We start from the raw sequence: 8,658 nt of genomic DNA, 5'->3' as shown, positions 1-8,658 counted from the left end.
CTACTGTGAGATCACCAATTCCAGCTGGACTGAGAAGGAACAAGCATAAGACCAAACTAGTTCTTCTGAATGTGGTTGACAGTTGTATGGCAGGGGCAGACTGAGCGGCCACTGGCAGTGGCACTGTGATTTATTTCTACTGCATGTACTGGTTTTTTAGGATCCTATTCTCTTTGGATGTATTGCTCAGACTAGATATAACAGGAAAGGCCTTGGGCCTTCCACAAAGCAATCTGCCTTACCCTCTCTTAGGATTAGATGGGGGTAGGGTAGTAGAGTGTGTGGAGGGAAGGGGAGGAAGAGGTGGAGTAGGAATTGGATTTTTTAAAATCTAATAAATTAAAAAAAGTGGACCATGTCAAATGAGAGTGTCACTGTCATCCTTAGATACTGATGCCAATACTTTTGTATAAATACTCAGATTGTATCTCCTGATAGCTTACTTTTAATTCATTGAGTAAGCCTCACAATGATTTCCATAGCAGCAACTGGCACCAATAGTATAAATTGTTCCTTTTTTAATGTTTTTGTAGATACTTGTACCATGTATACATACACACATGCATAAACACATACCTATATTCATATGTACATGTAAAGATATATTGTTATATATCATCATCTCATCTAAGTTATTATATCCATTCTTGTTTAAATTTTATTTCCTGGATGAAGATTAATCTTTTCATGTGTTTGTTTTCCATGTAATTTATCTTCTATGAGGGAATGTCTATGGAACCATTTATCCCATTTTTGAATTGTTTAATTATTTAGCTAAGAAAAAATATACAGTAAGATGCCACATACTTTAACCTTCATGGAGTATCTAAATTAGTCAAACACATGTTTTCAAAAAGATAGAAATAACAAAAGTTAGGCCAGAGTAGAAGCAATGATGGTGGGTTAAGTAATCAAGGGGTAAAGAATTTCACAAGTAAATGGAGTTCTAGGGATCTATTATACTATATCATTTTAAATTTAAAAATCTATTAATTTGGAAGTCCTAATGTTCTCACCAAATGAAATATATAAAGATTGTTTTAACGTTTAAGAGAATGAGATTCAGTGTACATGTGTTGCTCCCAGACCACGAAAATAAGACTGAGTACTGAGCAAGCAGACACAGGCAAGACCCTGTAAATTCTGTAAGCTGACTCACTTTCTAGAATTTATTTAAATAACTTTCAGGGCTAATTAGTAGCTTCTAATGCCTGTAGCTAACTGTAAACAACTAGAGTAAAAGCAGTATTTGGCAGAGCTCTTAATGTTTAGGTTTAGTGTATGGTGCTGTGAGCATCATCTTAAAGATAAAGAAAAGAGAGGAGTTTCCTTACAAGGACAGATTTCTTTCAGAGGTCAGATACAGTAGATTCATTCAAAACTTGTTTATCAGACCTATTATCTCCCCTGAGAACTATAGTTTTAGCCATATTTATTTGATTAAGAAGCTAATGAATCACCCTTCAGTAACTGACCTCAAGTTAGAACTGTTTGATAATTTATTTCAAGAGTTAGGGACTTGTAAATACTTATGCATATAAATCATTCATGCAGCAAACTCAGTAGGAGCTTGAATAACAGTGCGTTTGCAACAAAACAGTTTAGACATGAAAAAATTCAAAATATTTTAATAGAGTACGTAAACTCTTCATATTATCTAATGAAATTCAAATCTTAATAGTTGCTTTGACTATTTTTCAATTGCTTTACCTATACTTCTTTCTGACATGAGAAAGGTTAAATGAGCCTTCAAACCCTGCAAGCAGCCTTCTCCACTGCTGAGGGGACCAGAGAGGTGAATTAGCGGCTACATTGCCAGATGGCTGGAAGTGTCACTCTATAAAACCTTCCTAGGGGGACAGAATTCAGGCCCCCTCCAACTCCCTAAGCTTTTCTGGTCATCCAGCAGGGTGTGTTCTTGCTGCTGGCTTTCTTTACCGCAAACCACTCTTCCCCCAAGCCTGCCTTTTGACCTGCAAGGTCCTTGGAACACTGCAACACAACCTTCTCAATTGTTGATCCAGCACGGAGTATTCCTGCTGCTTGACTTACTTTCTATCAACCCACCCTGCCCCCAAGTCTGCCTTTTCACCTGTGACGTCCTTGGAAACCTGAAACACAGCCTTCTACTGTGCTGAGGGAAACAAGAGCCAGGGGGGAGTGTTCCTGCTGCTGGGCTTTCTTTCCCCCCAAACCACTTTGCCCCCAAACCCGCCTTTGTGCCTGTAAGGTCCTTGGAACCCTGTAACGGAGCCTACTTCCTTGCTGAAGGAACCTAAGAGAAGGCAGACCAAGAAAAAACCCCCAAGTACTCAGACAGCTACAGCAAAGATTGGACAAAGAAGCCAAGACACTGCTGGCTTCATTTGAATGAAGATATGGAGAATTCCAAAGCAAGAATTCCTCCAGCATCCTAAAAAGCCACATGATAACACCAGAATCCAGCGGACACTCATCAGGAAGACTTGACCATCATAATTCAGAAGAAGTAGAAGAAAATGACTCTAAAAGTAACTTTATGAAAATGATGGAGACCTTTAAAGAGAAAGTAAAAAACTCCCTTAAAGAAATGGAATTGAAGATATACAAAAAGTTAGATGAAATTAACAAATCCTTCAAAGATACCCAAGAGAACAAAAAAAATTAAAACAGGTGAAGGAAACAGTTAAGATTTGAATACCAAAATGGAGGTAATAAAGAAAACATAAACAGAGGGGAGGCTGGATATGAAAAATATGGGTAAACAAACAGAAACTACAGAGACAAGTAAAACTAACAGAATACAGGAGATAGAGGAAAGTGTCTCAGACTCTGAAGATACTATAGAGTAAATAGACTCATTGGTCAAAGAAAACATTAAATCAAACAAATTCTTAACAGAAAACATTCAGAAAATCTGGGACACCATGAAAAGACCAACCCTAAGATTAATAGGGGTAGAAGAAGGAGAACTCCAGCTCAAAGGCACAGAAAATATATTCAACAAAAAATATAGAAGAAAACTTTCCCAACCTAAAGAAGGATATCTCTATGAAGGTACAAGAAGCTTACAGAACATCAAATAGGCTGGATTAAAAAAAATCCCCTTACCATATAATAATCAAAACACAAAGCATACAGAATAAAGAAAGAATATTAAGAGCTGCAAAGAAAAAAAGGTCAAAGCCGGGCGGTGGTGGCGCACGCCTTTAATCCCAGCACTCGGGAGGCAGAGGCAGGCGGATCTCTGTGAGTTCGAGGCCAGCCTGGTCTACAAGAGCTAGTTCCAGGACAGGCTCTAAAAAAGCTTCAGAGAAACCCTGTCTCGAAAAACCAAAAAAAAAAAAAAGAAAAGAAAAGAAAAAAAGGTCGAAAAGGTCAAGTAACATATAAAGGTAAACCTATCATAATTACACCTGACTTCTCAATGGAAACTGTGAAAGGTCTTAGATAGATGTGCTGCAGACACTAAGAGACCATGGATGCAAGCCCAGTCTACTATACCCAGCCAAGTTTTCTTTCACCATCAATGAAGAAAACAAGATATTCCATGACAAAAACAGATTTAAAAAATACTTATTCACAAACCCAGTGTTACCGAAAGTACTAGAAAGAAAGCCTCAACCCAAAGAACTAACAACTCCCACAATAACACAGACATCTGATAACCCCCCACAAACACAATCCAAAGAAGAGAAACATACAAAAAGTACCACCAAAAAATAACCAGAGTTAACAACCACTGGTCATTAATATTTCTTAATATTAATGGACTCAATTCACCTATTAAAAAGGCACATATTAAAAGAATAAATAGGAAAACAAGATCTAGCATTCTGCTGTTTACAAAAATCACACCTCAAACTCAAAGACAAATACTACCAAAGAATAAAGGGTTGGGAAAAGGTTTTCAATCAAATGGATCTAAGAAAAAAAGTGGGTGTGACTATCCTAATAAGTAACATAATTGATTTCAATCTAAAATCCATCAGAAGAGATGGAGAAGGACACTTCATATTCATAATTGGAACAATTCACCAAGATGAATTCTCAATGCTGAATATCTATGCCTCTAATATAAGAAAACCCACATATGCAAAAGAAACATTACAAAAACTTAAATTGTACATCAAACCCCACACACTAATAGGAGGAGATTTCAACACTCCACTCTCACCAATGGACAGGTCAATAAGACAGAAACTTAACAGAGAAATAAGAGAACTAATAGATGTAATGAATCAAAAGGAATTAAAAGACACCTATACAAAATTCCACTCAAACAGGAAAGAATATATGTTCTTCTCAGCACCTCATGGAACCTTCTGTAAAATTGATCATATACTTGGTAACAAAGAAAGCATCCACAGATATGAGAAAAAATGGAGAAACCACCTGTGTCTTATTGGATCACCATGGAGTAAAGTTAGATTTTAACAACAATACTACCACCAGAAATCCTGCAAACTCATGGAAACTGAACAGTCATCTTCTGAAACACCCATGGGTCAAGGAAGAAATAAAGGCAGAAATTAAAGTCTTCCTTGAATTCAACAAAAATAAAAGTACAACATATCCAAACCTATGGGACACTATGAAAGCAGTGCTAAAAGTTTATAGCACTAAGTGCCCACATAAAAAAAAATGGAGAAAGCTCACATTAGCAACTTAACAGCACACATTAAAGGTCAAAAAAAAAAATCAGACTCAACCAGGAGAAGTAGAAGACTGGAAATAATCAAACTGAGGGCTAAAATCAACAAAACAGAGAACAAGAAAAAATCAACAAAACAAAGAGTTGGTTCTTTGAGAAAATCCTTAAGATTCACAAACCCTTATCCAAACTAACCAAAGGGCAGAGAGAGAGAGAACACCCAAATTAGCAAAATCCAAAATGAAAAGGGGGATATAACAACAAACACTATGAAATTCAGAGAATCATTAGGTCCTACTAAAAAAAGCCCCCACAAAATTGAAAAATGTAAAAGAAATGGACAATTTTTAGATAGATACCATATACCAAAATTAAATCAAGACCAGGTGAACAATTTAAATAGACCTATAAGTTGTGAGGAAATAGAAGCTGTATTCAACCCTCCCCGCAAAAAAGCCCAAGGCCAGATAGTTTTAGTGCAGAATTCTACCAGAACTTCCAAGAGGAACTAATAACTATACTCCTCAATGTGTTCCACAAAGTAGAAACAGAAGGGTCATTTCCAAACTCTTTATGAAGCTACAGTTACACTGATACCAAAATCACACAAAAACTCAACGAAGAGAGAATTACAGACCAATCTCACTCATGAATATCAATGTGAAAATTCTCAATAAAATACTGGCAAACTGAATTCAAGAACACATCCAAAAAATCATTCACTATTATCAAGTAGCCTTCATCCCAGAGATGCAGGGCTTGGCCAACATATGAAAATCTATCAAAGTAATTCATCATATAAATAAACTGACAGAAAAAAAACATATGATCATTTCATTAGATGCTGAAATAGCATTTGACAAAATTCAACACCCGTTCATGATAAAGGTATTGGAGAGATTAGGGATACAATGATCATATCTAAATATAATAAAACCAATATACAGAAAGCTGAGACCTAACAACAAATTAAAAGAAGAGAAACTCAAAGCGATTCCACTAAAATCAGGAACAAGAAAAGGTTGTCCACTTTCTCCATATCTCTTCAACATAGTGCTTGAAGTTCTAGCAATAGCAATAAGACAATGAAAGGAGATTGAGGGGATTCAAATTGGAAAGGAAGAAGTCAAACTTTCATTATTTGAAGATGATATGTTAGTGTACATAAGTGTCCCCAAAAAGTCTGCCAGAGATCTCCTACAGCTGATAAATATCTTCAGTTATGTGGCAGGAAACAAGATCAACTCAAAAAAATCAGTAGCCCTACTATCCACAAAGATAAAAAAGCTGAGAGGGAAATCAGAGAAACCACACTTTTCACAAAAGCCTCAAATAGCTTAAAGTTTTCTGGGGGTAGCACTAACCAAGGAAGTGAAAGACTTATTTGACAAGAACTTTAAGTCATTGAAGAAGACACAAGAAAATTTAAAGATCTCTCATGCTCTTGGATAGGAAGGATCGAGGTACTAAAACTGAAAATCCTATCAAAGGCAATTTATAGATTTAGTGGAATACCCATCAAAATTCCCACAAAATTCTTCACAGACCTTGAAAGAACAATAGTCAACTTCATATGGAAAAACAAAAAAAACCCAGGATAGCTAAAACATTCCTGTAGAATAAAGTAAATGCTGGAGACATTACAATACCTGACATCAAGCTCTATTACAGAGCTACAGTAATGAAAACAGCTTGGGTTTGTCATAAAACAGAGAAAGAGACAATTTAGAAAGAATGACTTGGAAAATGGAAACAAGACTTTTTAGAAGCCTAGTATCTTTTAAACAAATGAAATGCCTCATGACTAATTCCACTTCTTAGAAGGATGTTATTAGACTTTATGTAACTCTTATACAGGTGTTTGGCAAATAACTAAGCTGTATATCTTTCACTGTGATATGCTGTTTTATATATTTAGGTCTGACTGCTGATCACTGATTATAGACAAAAGTTTCTGTCCTGCCCAGTCCTGCAGCCATTCTGTCACAAAGAAATACAGAGAGGTTTTTTATAAATTATAAACTATTTAGTCTATTAACTCAGCCTTATTAATAACTAGCTCTTACAACTGAAATTAACCTGCAATTCTTATCTATGTTTAGCCACGTGGATTGGTATCTTTTCTCAGTGAGGCATTCTCATCCTACTTCCTCTGTATTTGTCTGGTGACTGAGTCTCCAGCCCGAAATTTTCTTGGTCATGTTGCCCTTCCTATACTCCCTGCCTGGTTACAGGCCAATCAGCATTATATTAAACCTATATGAGTGACAAATCTTTATAGTGTACAAAAGCATCATCTCAAAGCATTTCCCCCTTTTTATTTAAAAAAAAACCCTAAATCTAATCACCTTTTTATTGTTTTTTTCTGACCTTTATCCATAACAACTTGTAACCAACACTCTAAACAAAGACAAAAATCCATAATTAATGTTGGCATAGTTTTTTTGAGGGGTGCAATGAACTTTATTGATGGTATTCAAGAGGGGCTCCCTAAGCCCCTCCTGCTATTTATTCTGGGGGTCTGGGATGGAAACTGTGGAGATGCTCAGTGTCAAGGGTTGAGTTAAGACAAGGACTGCTCAGCAGCCGAGGGCCTCTCTCTTGCTGTGTCCTTGCTGGGATGAGTGGTCCAGGGCGGGCTTCTTACTCCTTGGAGGCCATGTAGGCCATGAGGTTCACCACTCCATTTCTGTAGCCAAATTCATTGTCGTACCAGGAAATGAGCTTTACAAAGTTGTCATTGAGAGCAATGCCAACCCCAGCATCGAAGGTGGAAGAGTGGGAGTCACCGTTAAAGTCACAGGAGACACCCTGGTCCTCAGTGTAGCCCAGGATGCCCTTTAGTGGGCCCTCAGATGCCTGTTTCACCACCTTCTTGATGTGTCATACTTGGCAGCTTTTTCCAGGCAGCATGTCAGATCCACAACGAACACATTGGGGGTAGGAACACAGAAGGCCATGCCCGGGAGCTTCCGATTCAGCTCTGGGATTACTTTGCCCACAGCCTTGGCAGAGCCAGTGGATGCAGGGATGATGTTCTGGGCAGCACCACGGCCGTCTCGCCACAGCTTCCCAGAGGGGCCATCCACAGTCTTCTGGGTGGCAGTGATGGCATGGACTGTGGTCATGAGTCCTTCCACGATGCCAAAGTTGTCATGGATGACCTTGGCCAAGGGGGCTAAGCAGTTGGTGGTGCAGGAAGCATTGCTGACAATCTTGAGGGAATTGTCATACTTGTCATGGTTCACACCCATCACAAACATGGGGGCATCCACAGAAGGGATGGAGATGATGACCCTTTTGGCCCCACCCTTCAAGTGGGCCCCAGCCTTCTCCATGGTGGTGAAGACACTGGTCACTCCACAACATACTCGGCACCAGCATTACCCCATTTGATGTTGGCAGGATCTCGCTCCTGGAAGATGGTGATGGCCTTCCTATTGATGACAAGCTTCCCATTCTCAGCCTTGACTGTGCCTTTGAACTTGCCGTGGGTGGAGTCATATTGGAACATGTAGACCATGTAGTTGAGGTCGATGAAAGGGTCATTGATGGCAACAATGTCCACTTTGCCAGAAGTGAAGGCAGCCCTGGTAACCAGGCTTCCAATATGACCAAATCCGTTCACTCCGACCTTCACCATCGTGTCTCTGGAATGAGGCTGGCACTGCACGAAAAGAAGCGGCTGTCTCTAGAACAGGGAGAAGCAGAGAGCCTGTTGGCATAGGTTTTGAGTCTACTTCCTGTTGATTGGGGATGTTGATAATCTTATGGAAATCCAAAGAAAATTTAGAATTATGGTAAAGTCCTGACTAGAGTATGCTTTAGGTTAGATTATCTCACCCAGCAGTTTTGAAGCTGTTTTAGATGTGGAACTAAGAGCAAAGTGCAACACAGGTGCTCTGAAACATTGGATCATCTGGTCTAACTCTTCCTATTGGAGATTTTTCAGGGGTTCTTCTTCCTTCAGACTTTATTTTTCTTAACCCAGAATAAATCCAAAGCCTCTCATTCCCTGTGACGAC

At 38.5% G+C, this 8,658-nt stretch overlaps 1 pseudogene; it reads right to left on the bottom strand.

Moving 5' to 3' along the window:
* Positions 1-7,276: 7,276 nt before the first annotated feature.
* Positions 7,277-8,276, bottom strand: LOC119807593 (annotated as a pseudogene).
* Between the last annotated feature and the right edge of the window lie 382 nt (positions 8,277-8,658).

The sequence above is a fragment of the Arvicola amphibius genome, chromosome 2 (assembly GCF_903992535.2).
Source record: "Arvicola amphibius chromosome 2, mArvAmp1.2, whole genome shotgun sequence".
Classification (NCBI taxonomy): Eukaryota; Metazoa; Chordata; class Mammalia; order Rodentia; family Cricetidae; genus Arvicola; species Arvicola amphibius.
The sequence above is the reverse complement of the archived record's forward strand: the minus strand, read 5'-3'. Positions and strand labels throughout refer to the sequence as shown.